The following is a 17,871-nucleotide window of genomic DNA, read 5'->3' as shown; positions in this document are numbered from 1 at the left end:
ACCTGAATTCAACCGAGCCTGCAGTTTGAGTCCAGAGCTGAATCCTGAAATTGAGTTTTTAAAAATGAATCACAATAGCTCACAGACCCATGAGGGAGAAATAAATGCTTGTTGTTTTAAATCACTGAATTTTGGAGTGGTTTTTCGTGAAGCAATAGCCTCAATAGCTTTCTTCCTTGTGGTCTCTTTTGCTAGTGTGCAGATTATGTCCTCTCTATCATTTTATGGAAGGGGAAGCCCTTAAATGATCCTGGATTTATCCCCACTTCCCTACAGAATTTCCAAGTCCTTGTTTCCTTTGCCCTTCTGGGTATGAAAATGAAAGCTGCTATGTTTCTGAGCCATAACCACCACCCCAGCTCCTACACTGCCTTGTTAGTTCTTGCAGTCACCACTTGGGTTCTTAGTTCCTTTTTTCTTTTGGCCCTTGGATTCTTCTTATTTTTCTGCTAACTCAACTCTCGATTAAAAAGGATAATGAAAACATTTCATGGAAAAACTTGACTGCTTCTCCTTCCCCTTCCTGAATAATTTATTTCTAAAGCCGCAACAAACATCAACAAAGCTGCTAGGTGAGACAGAGCAAGATAAGAGGATATAAGGGTCTAAACAAGATGAAGAGAATAGCTAGTCAAGGGTGGCAGGCAAAATAGCCTGAGGAATCAGCCTGAACAGGGTGAGAAGGTATCCACACGGGAGTCAGAGCCCAAGCAAGGGGAAGAGGCATCTGTGTGTGGGAGGGAGTCATAGTAGGGATGGGAGATGGGTTGCATAAAGTGAGGTTGATTACATAAGTCAACATCTGAGGAACTGTGGAAGCTTGTATTCTCATTATTAGAGAAGATTACATACATGGAAAAGGGAGAAAACTAGAATCAACATGTGACTGGAAGTGTAAGACGAGCTCATGGTTTTCAGCATATGTATAACTTATAGAGAGACAGTTTTCAATTTCTATAGATAGAAATAAGTGTCAAGGTAGATACATGGTATACGCATAAGTATACTTCCTGGCTCTATCTTCTGATAGAGCTGGGAAGCACCAACACTCCAATAACAATGAACATACACAGCACTCGAGTCTTGGCTTCCAAATACTATTTTCCAGTAAAAAAAGAAAAAGAATTTTTAGAGAAATGGCTGATTCTGGGACTAAGGGGGAATAAAATTACAAGAAAAATCTGGAACTTCTACCATAAACCAAAGATCTGAAACTTCTACCATAAACCAAAAATATATTTAAAAAAAATGATTGGGAACATATCAAAAGAGCCTAAAGGTCAGTTTAAATGGGCTCCTGCTAGCCACACTGGACATAATTGGAGTATTAATACTGATAGAAGGGACTTCCCTGGCAGTCCAGTGGCTAAGACTTCGCAGGGGTGCAGCTTCAGTCCCTGGTTGGGGAGCTAAGATCCCACATGCCTCATGGCCAAATAAACAAAACATAAAACAGAAACAATATTGTAAAAAATTCAATAAAGACTTTTAAAATGGTCCACACCAAAAAATAAAAACTTTAAAAAATACTGATAGTAATGTGATAATAACTTGTAGAATTTACAATATTAAGTAAAATAAAAGACCAAGAGACCATACCAACATAAATGAATGAATGAAAGGATTTAAATTTGATGAAGAACAGGATTCGGTATGTTTTCATACCGACAAAAGGGGGAAAAGCCTGGAGGACATCACTTTTAGCAAGTGGGGACAGTGAACATCAGCTATGGAAACCATGCATGACCCGGTCTGATGCTTTGAGAGGAACACTGCCTCACTTCTGTGATACTGTGATCTGAATCAAATCATGAGGAAACTTCAGGCAAATTTAAACTGGGGGTAATTCTACAAAGTAATTTAATTCTTCTTTAAAATATCAATACTGGACTGAAAGTCAAGCATAAACTGAAGAATATTCCAGTCTAAGAGACTAAAGAGACATGATAAGTAATATGGTGTGTGCTTCTGAAGTGGATCCTTTGGTTACAAACATTATTGTTGCATCAGTTGAAACTGGAATGTGGTCTGTGGACCAAAGGGCAGGAGTGTATCAAAATTCATTCCCTGGTTTTGTTAGTTGTGTTGTGGTCAGTAGGAGGACACTCTTATTTGTAGAAAACACACATTGAAGTGTTTGGAGCTAATGTACCATCTGGTCAGCAGTCTATAAGTATTCAGGAAAAAACAAGCTATTTGTATTGTGCATGCTAAGTCTTTTCAGTTGTGTCTGACTCTTTGAGACCCACTGTAGCCTGCGGGGCTCCTCTGTCCATTGGATTCTCCAGGCAAGAATACTGGAGTGGGTTGCCATTCCTTCCTCCAGGGGTCTTCCCAACCCAGAGATTGAACCTGGGTCTCTTATGTCTCCTGCATTTTCAGGGGGGTTCTTTACCACTAGCACCACATGGAAAGTCCGTATTTGTACTGTAGGTCTAACTTTTTTGCTAGAGGGGAAAAAAAAGAATTTTTGATTGTTTCAAAATCTAAAGCATCTAATAGCAAAAAAATACAAAACAAAAAACAAACAAACAAAAAACCATGTATAATATAACTCAATTCTAACTATTCTATTCAACAAGCTAGGGGGAAAAAAAACCCAGCCAACTAAACTCTTAAGAAAATAGGGGAGAGGGGAAGGTCGAACGACAAAATTAACGAAGTAGGAGACAAAGAAGCAAGAGAGAAAAGAGGGAAAGGTGTCCACTCTTCACCACTGAACAGCTGCTAAGACTTTTTCCTTACTTGCTGAGGCAATGGATGCTCTTGCTGCTGCTGCTAAGTCACTTCAATTGTGTAAAAGAGAGGGGAAAAGACAGTTCTCAGATTTGAATTTCAAAATTCTGGGCATTTGTGTATCAGACATGCCCTAAAGATCTGAAAGCATGATATTAATATCACAAACCAAATATTTGGGGAAAAGAGATGAAAAGTCAGTGTTTTTCACTGTATATTAAATGAAGTTTCTATAGTTAAAGAAGAGAAGTAAAGGAGAAAATGGTCAGAAAGGAAGCACAGAGCTTAAATACTGGTGGTGTCTCTGAGAAGGGTCTTTGCTCTGCTCTTCCTGCACCTGATCTGGAAGAAATGCCCATGATTAGCAGAATCTGGGAACAGAGAGCTCTCTGGTTTTGTATCTTGGGGGAATTCCAGAATCCTCCAGCCTCACCTGTGCGCACCACAGTGCAGAAGCAGTCGAAGAGAGGTCGCAGTGTGAGTGCTTGGGTAACCAGTCAGAGAGTGCCTCTGTGCTCCTGCATCCCAGTGCCTCTCTGAAAGACCCATATAGTTTCTGCAGGCCCAGAAGGCTAAGGACGCTAAACCTAACAGGTTAGGGCTAGGGCTGGCTCAGGCAAATTAATAAGGTCCAGATAGGATGGCGACATCGCAGAGATTCACACAGGTCAGCACTGGAGGACCAGAAGCGGTAACACATCTCTTAGTGAATGTCAGTGTGAATAGGCGATGGCTCCCATCCTAGCATCCTGTTTGTAAACTATTCTGAACATAATCCCCAAAGTATCCCCATGGCTTTTTTACAAGTTACTGAATGGATGGATGGATGGAGAGATGGATGGATGGATAATTAAAGGGCAATTCCTAAATTATATCACAGTCTAAAAGCTACTGTTATAGAATTTCATACCACTAAAAATGCCACTAATAGGCCAAATCACCCTCATTTATTTCTGCCCATCCTAGCATTGCTTTTCCAAGATCAGCAGCAACTACAACTAGTAGAAGAATAGGTTCTAATATAATTTTCACCTGCAGCTGCAATAGCCCCAAAGTCAGTACATATAGTAAGTGACTTTGCAAAACAGTACATTAGGAAAAAACACCATTGGAAGTTTCTGACACTAAAAAGTATTTTTTACGAAAGACATGTCTTCCATGTTTGCTTGTTTATGGAAGACAAATAAAAGGCATTTGAATTATTTTCTGCCCTGTTTGGAATCTTCTCTTTTTATCTTGGTCTTACCAGGTTTTTATTTGTATACTTAGGGAGATCTTTGTGGAAGGAAATTTGTAATTCTAAAGCAGTCGACAAATGAACACTCACACAGCATAACCAAACCACGATTTTATGCAGATTTTTCTCTTTCGTAGATTCTGAGTTCTTAAAGGAAAATGTGGATGCAGTGGTGTGTCACAAGTTCTATTAGAGAAGTCCGTGGGAAAAGAGTACAACATGATGATCAGCCTTGGCAGGCTCCACATACAGTGTGATTATATTGTAATACTGTTTGATGCAATGATATGTTTGATCAGTTTCAAGAGATGAATATCACCTCACTTCAAACAATATGATACAGTCTCATTGTATGGAATTATGGCTGCTGTCAATCAGCATATGGCATAACCCTTAAAGTGCCATCTTCAGGGAATGTCATAAAAATGATTGCAACACTTGCATTAATTAGTAAGTTTTTGCACTAAAACCAAGCAAAACCTGTTAAGACAATTTATCTGCTATATCTCTGTTCATTTTTGTTATTATAGAAACATGTACATAACCCATCCTTGCAAACACTCAGCTGATTAACTCAACTTACTAGAAGAGCCATTATAATAAAAATCCTAGTTATGATTATAAACCTCCTTCCCCATATAAGTCAGTAAGCTGTATTTTCTCTATTTTGTTTTATAAACTCCAATATACCCTTACCTTAAACCAACTATCCTATCAAAGTGAGTGGCAGGTGCAAAAGAAAGGCAAACATTAAATAATCATGAAGTCTGCGGTCCTGACAAGACAAACTCAAAATTTAAGCTCGACAAATGACAAATAAATGGCATGGGTGCATGTTTAGATAGAATAAATACAGATTAATACAGAGTATTTTGAATGTCATTAATTTCACTTTCTCAGTGTTAATTGTTAAATACACATTTTGAGAGAATAAGAATGACAATCCTTTTTTATATTAGTTATGGAATATTTTCCCTCTTGGCTGAGGTTGTGTTTCTCTGTTACCCATTATTTTGCCATTGTCACCCATTTTAACTATTTTGATTTTCCCCAATAATACATAATATGAGAAGTTAATGGTTTAACATGGTACATACTGATTTGATCTGAGACTTAATACATTTTCCCAAGGGGGCTAGAGACCCCCAGATTCAACTTAGTTTGTTGACAGTGTATGTATCACTTATTGTGAGCCTTTTCCCGAGAAATTCCTCTCCTACCTTGTCTGCTGACACTCTCCTTTCCACTTTTCCCCAGAGTCCTTTATGCCTGTTACTAACTGAGCAACCATCCTCTGTGGTAGACAGCCTTCTAAGGTAGCCTCCAATGATCCCTGACTCCCTGTGCTAATTCAGTCATGTCCAAATCTTTGCGACCCCAAGGACTGCAGCCCACCAGGCTCCTCTGTCCATGGAATTCTCCTGGCAAGAATACTGGAGTGGGTTGCCATGCTCTCCTCCAGGGGATTTTCCCGACCCATAGATTGAACCCACATCTCTTACATCTATTGCATTAGCAGGCAGGTTCTTTACCACTAGTGATATCCGGGAAGCCCTCCCTAACTCCCAGTATTCACTAACTTGTACAATTCACCCCTTCCCCTGCCTTGAACCTAGTGACTTGCTTTTAAAGAATAGAATATGAACAAAGTTATTAGGTTATAGAAGACCATGACTTCTGGTTTGCTAGCAGTGTCTCACTCTTGCTGACTTTGAAGAACCAAGTGTCCATGTTGGAGAGCCATATCTGACCAAGAGCAACCTCTGACCAATGGCCGGCTAGGAGCTGAGACCATTCCAATAGCCCATGAAGAACTGAATCCAGGCAACTGCTAAAGTGAGCATTAAAGCAGATCTGTCTGCTCTAACGTGACTGTGGCACCAGTTGACGTCTAGATTATAGCCTCCTGAGAGACCCTGAAGCCAGGGACCCTGCTAGGCTCTCCTTAGACTCTAAACTCACAGAAACTGTGAGATAGTAAATGTGTGTGGTTTAAGTCACTAGCATTCCCAGATGGCTCAGATGGTAAAGAATCTGCCTGCAATGCAGGAGACCCAGGTTCCATCGCTGGGTCAGGAAGATCCCCTGGAGAAAGGAATGGCTACCCACTCCAGTATTCTTGCCTGGAGAATTCCACAGAGGAGCCTGGCAGGCTACAGCCCATGGGGTTACAAAGAGTCAGACATGACTAAGCAACTAACACTTTAAGTCACTAAAATTTGGGTTTGCTGTATAGCAATAGACAACTAATATAACTACTGTCTCTCAGTAAACATGCTTGACAGCTCACTGCAGCTCCTTTTTGTGGTGAGTTGTAGAGTGCAGTGGGGCTAGAGCTCTTCACACCAATCTTCAAAATATAGATTTCATCCTCACTGGAAGGCTATAAGGAAGAGCTGATCCAGTCCACAAAGAAATTTGTGAAATCTGTAAGACCTTCTCACAAAGACCTTACCATTATTCATGAGCAAGAAATATTGACAGTGTTTACTCCTTGGGATAAGGTTGTAAAGCTTTGAGGTATAAAGGTGCTATTTCTTTTTCCAAGGCAAGGTTGGCATCTACACTTACTGGGACTATAGAAATATAAAATGGTTTTTATTCATGTCATGAGTGCTATATTCTTAGACACCTCTCTCTTGTTTCACAGACTTTTTCACACTGCTACATCATGTCAGCAGCTTCTTGAGTTCTAGACTTTGTGGTCAAATTGTTAACAATCCCAGTAGAGCCTTCAAAAAACTTAGAGGTAGGTGGTCTTATTACCAGTAACTGATGTGATTTGTAGGCTTGTTCCTACAACAGGGTTATATAATTTGTAAATTATTTTATCATTTACTCAGTTATCCACATTAACAGAGGGGAACGATGATAAAGCAATTTAGTCAATAACCAAACACATTTTATTTTAGATTTTATTTATGAAAAAAAATACATATTTGAGCTCTCCTACACATTTTAGTTTTAGATTTATTTATGAAAAAAAAATATATATATATTTCAGCTCTCCTAGGTATGTTTCGGAGAAGGCAATGGCACCCCACTCCAGTACTTTTGCCTGGAAAATCTCACGGACGGAGAAGCCTGGTAGGCTGCAGTCCATGGGGTCGCTGAGGGTCGGACACGAAGGAGCGACTTCACTTTCACTTTTCACTTTCATGCATTGGAGAAGGAAATGGCAACCCATTCCATTGTTCTTGCCTGGAGAATCCCAGGGACGGGGAAGCCTGGTGGCTGCCGTCTATGGGGTCACACAGAGTCGGACACGACTGAAGCAACTTAGCAGCAGCAGCAGCAGCAGCAGGTATGTTTAACCTAATATTAAGATCTTGTTTCTTTGATTCATGTTTAGTGCTCGTGCAAAGAGAAGGAAACGCAACTGAGTGGAAGAGGAGAGTTAATTTGGTGCTGAACATGTTTCATGGGTGGTCCATGTGTGATTTATCAAGAACTGATTTATTTAAAAGGTCCCTAAGTAGTCTAGAATTTAAAACAACAATGGAAAAACAATAACAACAATAACCAATGAAACTTCTTTCCTTATTAGATTAACAAAGATTTTTAAAATGAATTATATCCAGGCAAGGTTATAGAGAAAATGGCTTACACACAGTTGGTGGGAGTGTAAATTAGCACATCCTTTTTTTCTAGAATAATTTAACAACATAGTTTAACATTTTAAGTCCATTTCATGTCTACGAATTTGTGCCAAGAAAATAAACCTGAATTTGCAAAGATGTTAAAAGATATTTATTGAAGCACTGTTTATAAGAATAACAATTGAATATAACCTAAATATCTGTCAATAGAATTAAATACATGATGAAATATACAAAATAGAGGCTACCATAGCCAAATAAAGGGAAACACTTGTATCATGGAAAGGAATCAGAAATATAATGTTAAATTTTTAGCTAGTCATTGAATAAAATGTACATACTATGACTTCAATTTTTTAAGTCAACCTGTAAGCACATAGATTAACAGCTGAGAGATATACACCAAATCATAAAAACTGATTTTCTCTAATAGAAGAATTATCTTGAGATATTTGAATATTTTCCAGTGAGATGTATAATTTAGCAGTCAGAAAAGATAGCTATTTTCCCTTTGAAAAGAATTCTAGATATTAATTTTTGCTTTTCCTGTTTTGGACACTGAAAAAAAATCCGCACATAATCATCTGTTCTTCTTGTCCTCCAGGTGCTCATCTAGTTTTAATTAGCTCAGCTAACATTTATTATGGAGAAGGCAATGGCACCCCACTCCAGTACTCTTGCCTGGAAAATCCCATGGACGGAGGAGCCTGGTGGGCTGCAGTCCATGGGGTTGCGAAGAGTTGGACACGACTGAGCGACTTCACTTTCCCTTTTCACTTTTATGCATTGGAGAAGCCAATGGCAACCCACTGCAGTGTTCTTGCCTGGAGAATCCCAGGGATGGGGGAGCCTGGTGGGCTACCGTCTATGGGGTCACACAGAGTCGGACACGACTGAAGCGACTTAGCAGCAGCAGCAGTGTTTATTGAGCACCTATCATGTGTTCTGTGATAGTCACTGTGAAGAAGCAATAATAAATAAGAGTCTCTGACTCTGATGAAAAAGACACATGAAACTCCACGTGAAGTAAAACAGCAGTCCCCAACCTTTTTGGCACAAGGGACAGGTTTCTTGGAAGACAATTTTTCCATAGATGACGGAGGTGGGGATGTTTCAGGATGTAACGAGAGTAATGGGGAGTGACAGTCACTTGCCACTCACCTGTGTGACCAGGTTCCTAACAGGCCATGGACCGGTACTGGTCCACAACTCAGGTTTTGGGGAGCCCTGAAATAAGGTGTATAAATGTTATATTACAGTAGATGTATTTAAGATATGGGGCTTCCCTGGTAGCTCAGCTGACAAAGAATCCACCGTCAATGCAGGAGATCCTGGTTTGATTCCTGGGTTGGGAAAATCCCCAGGAGAAGGGCTAGGCTACACACTCCAGTATTCATGGGCTTCCCTGGTAGCTCAGATGATAAAGAATCTTTCTGCAATGTGGAAGACCTGGGTTCTATCCCTGGGTTGGGAAGATCCCCTGGAGGAGGGCATGGCAACCTACTCCAATTCTTGCCTGAAGAATCCCCATGGACAGAGGAGCCTGGTGGGGTACATACAGTCCATGGGGTCACAAAGAGTCAGAGATGACTGAATAGACTAGGCACAGCATGGCACATTTAAGATTAGGTGGGGTCACAGAGGAGGCAGCATCCATTTAAAATTATTGAACAGTTCGTGAATTTGTATGTTCTCTCTGCAGGTACTTTTTCCACTACAAAAGTGTAAATGTCTTGAGACTGATTCTATAACATATACTTTTAAAATAACTTATTTGGAGTCCAGAATCTTGGTGATAGTATGCCAGGGGCTCATAGAATACATTTCATGTTCGAATTATTTATTTGCTAGAGTAGTGGGTTTTGAATTTTTGGAATTCAAGACTGGAGTTCCAATATGAGAATAGGCAGTAACACATCGGAATGGATTTAAAAATTCAAAGCACTCCACAAGTAAGCAATAACTTCAGGCCTAGCAAGGTCTTAGGGTATCTTTGAAAGTATCCAAGGTATCAAGATAAGCTAGTTCACATAGTTCTGCCTGAAAATGGAGCTAGTGAAAAAAAACAAATAAACAAAACAAAAAAAAAAAACAAAAAAAGAAAATGGAGCTAGTGTTTGAGCAGAATGTTTATATTCTAATAAAACCTCATAGGTGAACTATATTTGTTTGAACACATATAATCCATATAGAATGTGTATGTAAATACACTTATATAAGCATATTTGGGAATCACAGATTTAGTAAACATGTCTTCCCTTCATTACTGAGTTGAAGTTTTGTTTTGTTTTGTTTTGTTTATCACAAAGGGCTAATTGTTCAGTAGAACACCTACCTGAGTGAACATTCTGTCAGGATAGACACGAATAGGAAATCATTAGCTGAAAGCCGACCAACAGATACTCACACACCTGGGATGGATGGGGCTGCTGGCTCGGCCGTTTCAGAGGAGACTGTAAGAACACAGAGCTCTTTCAATAGAGCTAGTCAGTTGAGAGTTTTGTTCATGTTTTTTAAGAGACTAAAGAAAGTTGAGGCCGGCAGGGGAGAAAATCACTGGGACGGTTCATTGAAAGAGTACTTGCCCCCAAAGATTTTTATACTTTCCCCACAGAGATTGACTTAATCTGCCACTTGCCTTTCTTCATTTTCCAATCATTAATCAGATGACAGAACAGCTGAAGAAGAGAAATAAAAGGAGAGGAGTGAAGAAGAGAAAAACCGGATATGGTAGAAGGATCAGTCTCTCCATCTATCAATATGAGAATCTGGGGATATTCATGGTCCGTAGTGACCACACTTGAAAAGAGTTCTTTGGGATGAATCCCACTGTGTGTGACTTAAGTGTTAAAAATAAGACAACACGCTCCAAATGTGATCACTTATGATAAACACTGTATCACCAAACTGAGACTTAATTACAGTTTCAGCTTTCCTAGAAATGCAATCTTAGACCAGTCCATCAGGAATCTCCATATTAGCTATGAATAACTAATAATCTCTAGATTATTAGTTACATAATCTGCCTGCTAGATCCCTGCGTGCTGCGTGCTAAGTTGCTTCAGTCATGTCTGACTCTCTGCGACCCAATGGGATTGTAGCCCACCAGGCTCCTCTGTCCATGTGATTCTCCAGGCAAGAATATTGAAGTGGGTTGCCATGCCCTCCTCCAGGGGATCTTTCCAACCCAGGGGTCAAACCTGGGTCTCCTAAATTGGCAGGCAGGTTCTTGCCACTATGGGAAACCCTGGTAGATCCCTGCTATCCCCTAAAGGAAAATTATCTTATAATAACCAACCCACTTTTTAGCTTAGTATAACACCCTTATTCCTGCTCCCTTCTGTCTACAAAAGTCTTTCATTTTGTACAGCTCCTCAGAGGTACTTTCTATTTGCAAAATTGAATGCTATTTATTTCAAATTGGTTTTTGCTCAAGTAGACTCTTAAAATTTTTCATATGCCTCACTTTATCTTTTAACATAAGCTGCAATTGCATTCCAAAGTCTGTGAGACATTGCTCAATTGAAAACTTTGTAGCCTTGAAATTAGGAGCTCTGGGTCCTAGTCTGAGCCTTCTCTAAATAGCTGTGCAGTGGAGAGCATGCTATTTGTACTATAAGTGCACTTCAGCATCCCTATCTATTAAAAATAAAAAGAAAAACAATGCTTAACCTGTTAACCTCATCTCACATGACTAATGTGAAAATGTGAGACATCGAGTACATGAAAATGTCTTGAAAGATTTCAAACAAAGTGCAAAATTCAGACATTAAAATCAAATAAAGGTTTTTTGGGGGTTGTTGATGGAGTAAAATATTTCCATGAAACTATTAACTGATGACTTTACTTAATAAAACTGTGTGACTTGCCAAAAATGAATTGGTGTTAATTATAAAATTACCTTTTAATTAATGCATTCATTAATGATCTAATCAATATCAATTGAAGGTTTATTATTTTAAGGAGGATGGGCAATTAGCAGTTTAACACCATGAAAAAGAGATAACCAACTGACGGATGGGTCCCCATCAAGTTTAATTTTAATTTGTTTTAAAAGTATCTTCTTGAGGAATGAGTTTAAATGCACATCACTCTTTCTCCTTTCAGAAAATGAATATATAAGTTGTTTAGAAAGCATATCTGAATGACCAAGAATGAAGTTGGCATACGTAACAAGAAATGAGCACATCTTCTAAATGGGCTCGATGGTATGGTCTAAGTTCTATTCTCTCACACAGTAATATAACTGGATTGCTCTTTAAATTAAGTGAATTTGTATGTGCGCTTTCCCTTAATGGAATCAGTTTTGATATACTCTTTGTTCATGCTGTTATGGCTTCAGTCTAAGGGTTCTTTGTATTAACTTTTTAAAGTTACATCACAAAGAGGTTTTAAGATTTCCCAGCAGGCTTTTATTTAACCAAAGCTTTTGATCTCAAACCTGCTGGGGACTAGTGAAATCCTTACCAATTCTCCAGGAACTTCTCTCTATTGGAATTTGAAAAGACCCACCTGAAGGATTGAACTCCCGGTATGGTTTCGGCCACCCTTCTGATCAGGCTATTCAAGCAGCCAGCGAGGGCGTCTAGTGCACCCTTTGTGATCGGCTAAGCAGCCTAAGGTGTCCTTTGCAAGAGCTGTTCTCCCGAGGAAATAAAAACCAGGAGGACACAGACCGATATACCTTATTTCCTGCTATCTTCAGTTAAAGGTGGATTGCAGGGGGTCTGCTTAACATCCTTTGCTCCCTAAATACCTTTTGGACATGGGAACTCAATAAAAGAACTTTCATTGCATCCATTACCCTACTGTGGTGCATAACAAATTAGATTTAAAAGGCTACTTTTTCCCCCTTACAGCTATTTCCAACATTTTCTTTAAAATTTCAATTTAGTGTCTAGTGCCAGAATATTCTATAATATACTCTAAAACTCTTATGATACCAATAACACCAACTGAACATTACTTCCAAAGAATCAGGCTCATATTCTTATAGACAAATTGTAGTTTTTAATTAACATAAGGTAAAAAAATAAAATTAAGGTAGAAAATTAATTATGCTTAAGACATGTTAAATATGAAACTATATAAAGCAATATTGTTCTTGGATAACTCTTTTTAAAATACAAACCTTCATTCACTTATTTGTCCCCAAATTCCCATTTTTTAAAAAAAATTTCACTTGAGGTTGAAAAATATCAGTGCCACATTTCTAAAACCTATTTTGAGAAATGGTGAGGTAAAAGTCTCAATGATAATATTTAAATATTATTATTCTATTTTAAAGTTCCATGTGCAGAGGTGTTAGGGCATGTCAACAACAGAGAACACAGAGAGCACTACAGCTTTGTAAAGAACACAGTATTTGTGGTACTGTATAGAGAACACATTTGCCCATAGACCACTTCTCCAATATAAATGTTTATCTTTACCTTTCTGTTAATGTGATGTCAGATCTCTTCATTATTTAAAAAAAATTTTTGGACTCTGTTTTGATACGCAGAGATGGATATTACTGTCATTGCATCAGATGTGATGATCCCTGATAAAGCCTCAAATGAGCTGTATGCTGAAGAACTAGAAAGAAATGTGTAAGTATTTCCAGAAGCTGTAAAATATTCAGTGCTCACTGCTTGAGGACATAGCCTCTCACACCACAGGTATACCAGGTATTACCAGACATTAAAGCATTTGCTTTCAGTATGGTTTTTTTTTTTCTTCTTTGGGCTCTGGTATAACTCCAGAAAAGTAGCTGGAACCATCTCAAATTCTGAATATGTGGTAGAGTGGTCAGGCTATGTTCAATCTGGATTTCAGAACCACTGCTACCACACCTGTAGAATATGACATAATTGTTCTGTTTCATAACTTATTAATTTTAGTAAGCATTTGTTACACATCTGATTGGTAGATATTTATGAATAGCTGCCTGATGGAATATTATGTTCTGCAGTTAATAAATAATAACTGATTATAGGAAGACAATATGCTATGAATTCTTTCTCTGGAGAAAGAGGGGCTCAAAGATTTGCAGAACTGAAAATCATGAGCATTATGCATAAAAAGCTTTCTGATTTTTACAGATAATATAAAACAAGTGTTACTTATGTTGTGTTACAGTAATCCCCCACTTCTTGTATAAAAGGGTTATGCATTTTTGATGCATAGATGAAAGTCTTAATAAAATATCTCTAATGATCCCCAGTTTTTTCTCATTCACTTTTATTCACAGAGTAAATAGTTACTTTTAGGGGATGATTACACAACAATATCTATCATTTAAAAGTGTATATCACCTTTGATTAGAAAATTGCACTTCTAAAATGTACTCTTTAGAAATACTCACAACATTCTGCTTCAGAATGGAGGATGTTCACTAGTGCATGGATGAGAAGAAAAATTGCAATCACTCTATATGTCCATCAACATGAAATTGATAATGAGGAATCAAACATCTATGGTAGCAGTACCATCATGGTTGCATGTCTACCAACACCAAGCAGTAATTCCTCACCCTGCATGACAACCATTTCAAGGAGGTATTGTTAACATCACACCTTACAAGTGTAGAAAGTGGATTACAGAGAAAATCACTTATCCAGGTCACAGAATTACTAATAGTGAAGCTAGGATTCAGATTCAGTCAAGCCATTTGGTCGCAAAGCCATGAACTTACTCTATTAATATTCATATACATTGTACAGACCTTCCCAGGTGGCACTAGTAGTAAAGATCCATCCCTGGGTCAGGAAGAGCTCCTGGAGAAGGGCTTAGCAACCCACTCCAGTGTTCTTGCCTGGAAAAGTTCGTGAACAGTCCATGAAGTCACAAAGAGCTGGACATGACTGACTATAACATTCTTATTACCCACTGTTATGTGTGTATTCAAAGAATGAGATAGTTTTAGAGATTATGAAATGAAAAAAAGTCTAAGAAGTAGTCAAAATAATTCGGTAAAGATTATGTCCATATACATTAGAATATAGCAAGAAAAATTGGAAGGATTATTCATCAAGCTGTTCATATTAAAATATCTGTGGTTAGACTTTTATTTTCTACTTTGTGTATTTCTTTAATATTTAGATATTTTATAAATATGTATACTAAAAACAATATAGTTCTTTAAAATATCAACATATAAGAAGGAGTATAAATAAAAATAAAAATTATTTTATCAAGACATGTGGCATTATTTTCAAGATCTCAAGTGCTGGCATTCAATTTGGCTTTTTTTTAACAAAGCATAAATAAGTTATACCATATAGAATTTTCATACATTGAACATTAATTATTTCAGTCTGTTTTGGGGGAGGATGATGTTTGGATTATAAAGAAAGCCACCGCATTGAGACTTTTCCCTTGTATAAGCAAGTTTTGCAAGTATCCTGTCTTACAACTATTGAATGAAAACCCTGTTTTATCAATAAAGTTATACATGTTTTTATTTCACATTCTTTGTATTAGAACACAACTATTTAGTCTTTTAAAGGAGGATTCTGTCAAGCTTTCTAATATATAAACACTACATACTTTTGCATCTGTAAACTGTTTCCGTAGGTGATCATTGCATCCAGGTTCCTAAGAACAAGGAAAAAAGCTGTGCATTTTATTCTGAAGTTACAAATGGTATTTGATACACCACTGTGCTAAACATAGGATTGAGCTGCCTCTGGCTTTACTTCTTGCATTTCAGCAAAAAAAAAAATCAGTCATGGGTAATGCTTTCAAAAATGTTAATCCCAATTTTTACTTATGGATATCACATGATTTTAAAAGGTAATAAAGAGTATTTTCAGTAATCAAGGGTGAGTCAAGGAAAATGGCTTCTATGGGAGTAAGTCAGCCAAACAAAAACTTGACCCAACACCAAGCTTGTTGTCAGAATCACAGCTGCCACATCAACCAATGAGACCTGACATGGAGGCAGCCAGGAAGTCAGGTGCCGAGGCTGGAAACACTCTGTTCCAGACCCATTGGCAGTTGGCCCTTCAGCTGCTGTACAGCCCCAGTCTGGGCCCAGGGGGGCTGGATCTGGTTTTGGATTACAGGAGGGAAATGAAGTACAACCAGTATCGTCAACAGCGAGGCTGTCAAGTTGGTACTGATAATATATTCATGGGGCGATGTATTGTTTTGCTCTTCGGGTTCTGTGAGGAAGGAGGGCTAAGGGAGAATGCACATAGCAGCTCTGAAAGCATAATCGACTCTGCTCGTAGGAACCGGTGATGGTGGCTCGGGTTTCCTTTAACCTCTCAATTCTTTCAGGTGGCATGTCTTAGTTACTAAGTAGGATCTTGAAAAATATGGACAGAAATGAATGCCAGGTTTAAAAAGGAGGTGTGGTTAAAGGGACATGATACTCAGATTTTAGAAAGAAAATGGATTTTTGAGTTTGGCATTATTAACAGAGAGCTGTCATGTTCCTTTCCTTCAATAGAGGAAAGAAGTGACCCAAAACAGAAAATAAATGACCCATGCTGTGATTAGCAGCTCACTGTGTTTGTTTAGTGTCAAGAATGCTGCTAGGATTTAATAAAACTTCACAATCATAGATCACCTTCCCAAACAAAAGCTAATAAACAAAGAATACATCTTTAAGGTAAGTCATCTTCTAACACCTTTGAAGCTAAGGATTGTCCTGCATGCACATAGCAGGCATTGCGTAGACACTGAAAACTGAACATGACTCACTGAACCTTAAGTCTGTGTCCCTCCCAGGTAGACATCCAGTTGTATGCCTTTCAGAATCATGTTATTACACTCTTACTTCAGCACTGAGACTTTGTATAAAAACTTTATGAAAAGTTTTCTCAATGATAAATGCATTCATTCATGATAGTGAATAGACGGCCCACGGTAGCACCTAGAGTGATACCCTGACCATAGTATGTTCTCAATAAACACTTATTAATGTTGCTAAAAGTCACTAGGAATTGCCAGACTTTATGGGGAGTTTAAAAGTTATTACATACATGTTCTTATCTTTTAATGGGCACCCCCAAAGTTACAGGATAAACAAATGAAACAAATTAAAAATTTACTCACAAACACGTAACTTAAAAAGCTATCATAGAAACATCAAAAACAAGAGGCATTTGTAGTGGCCAGAGGTTAACTTTTCAGCATGGTACTGATGGAGGAGATGTATAGAATTGATAACAGCTAACTTTCATGGAACACTTACTATTGGCCAAGCACGATGTTTATTGCTTTAGATATATTGATTGTCTTATTTAATTTTCACTACAACCTTAAAGTAGATGATATTACTATTTTCATTTAACAGGTACGAAAACTGGGGTTTAAATTGTCAAAATAATTGCCCCAGGTTAGGAGGCGGGCAAGCCAAGCTCTGCAACTAGAAAATCTGGGTCACTGGCCCTATATAAGGATCTAAACTATGATCTGAATGTTTCTTTATGCTCTACCACCTCCCCATCCCCCACCTCCACCAATATCTATATTGAAATGTTGCTGTTAAGTCGCTTGAGTCATGTCCCACTCTTTGCAACCATAGCCCGCCAAGCTCCTCTGTCCACGGGATTCTCCAGGTAAGAACACTGGTAGGGTTGCCGTGCCCTCCTCCAGGGGATGTTCCTGACCCAGGGATGGAACCCACATCTCTTATGTCTCCTACATTGGCAGGCAGGTTCTTTACCACTAGCGCCACTGGGGAAATCCATTGAAATCCTAATGCTTTATGTAATGGTATAAGGAGGGAGGGCCTTTAGTCCTAAAAGTAGAGCTCTCATGAATGGAATTAGTCTCAATATAAGAGACCCAGAGAGCTCCGTATCCCCTTCCACATGTAAAGATGCAGCTGGAAGATGGCTATCTACTGCTGCTGCTAAGTCGCTTCAGTCATGTCCGACTCTGTGTGATCCCATAGACAGCAGCCCACCAGGCTCCCCCGTCCCTGGGATTCTCCAGGCAAGAACACTGGAGTGGGTTGCCATTTCCTTCTCCAATGCATGAAAGTGAGAAGTGAAAGTAAAGTCGCTCAGTCATGTCTGACTCTTAGCGACCCCAGGGACTGAAGCCCACCAGGCTCCTCCATCCATGGGATTTTCCAGGCAAGAGTACTGGAGTGGGGTGCCGTCGCCTTCTCCATGGCTATCTATAAACCAGGAAATAAGCCTTTACCAGAACCTGGCCAGGGTGGCACCCTGATCTTGAACATCTGGCTTCCAGAACTGTGAGAAATAAATTTCTTTTGTTTATGTTACCCCATCTAATGGTATTTTGTTATAGCCTCCCAAATAGATTAAGACCATATATAACAATATGGAAGAATGGTAA

The 17,871-nt window shown here is 38.7% G+C and overlaps 1 long non-coding RNA gene across 1 annotated transcript in view; it reads left to right on the top strand.

Annotated features, from left to right (window-relative positions):
- The first annotated feature begins 6,648 nt into the window (after positions 1–6,648).
- LOC138990214 (uncharacterized) overlaps positions 6,649–17,871 on the top strand; it is a 42,624-nt gene continuing 31,401 nt past the window's right edge. The window contains exons 1-3 of the long non-coding RNA XR_011466333.1: positions 6,649–6,722; positions 11,680–11,780; positions 13,076–13,163. This is a non-coding gene — a long non-coding RNA (uncharacterized lncRNA). The remainder of the gene's footprint in view (positions 6,723–11,679; positions 11,781–13,075; positions 13,164–17,871) is intronic.

Source organism: Bos mutus, chromosome 2 (genome assembly GCF_027580195.1).
Source record: "Bos mutus isolate GX-2022 chromosome 2, NWIPB_WYAK_1.1, whole genome shotgun sequence".
Classification (NCBI taxonomy): Eukaryota; Metazoa; Chordata; class Mammalia; order Artiodactyla; family Bovidae; genus Bos; species Bos mutus.
This window is presented reverse-complemented; position numbering and strand designations above follow the sequence as displayed.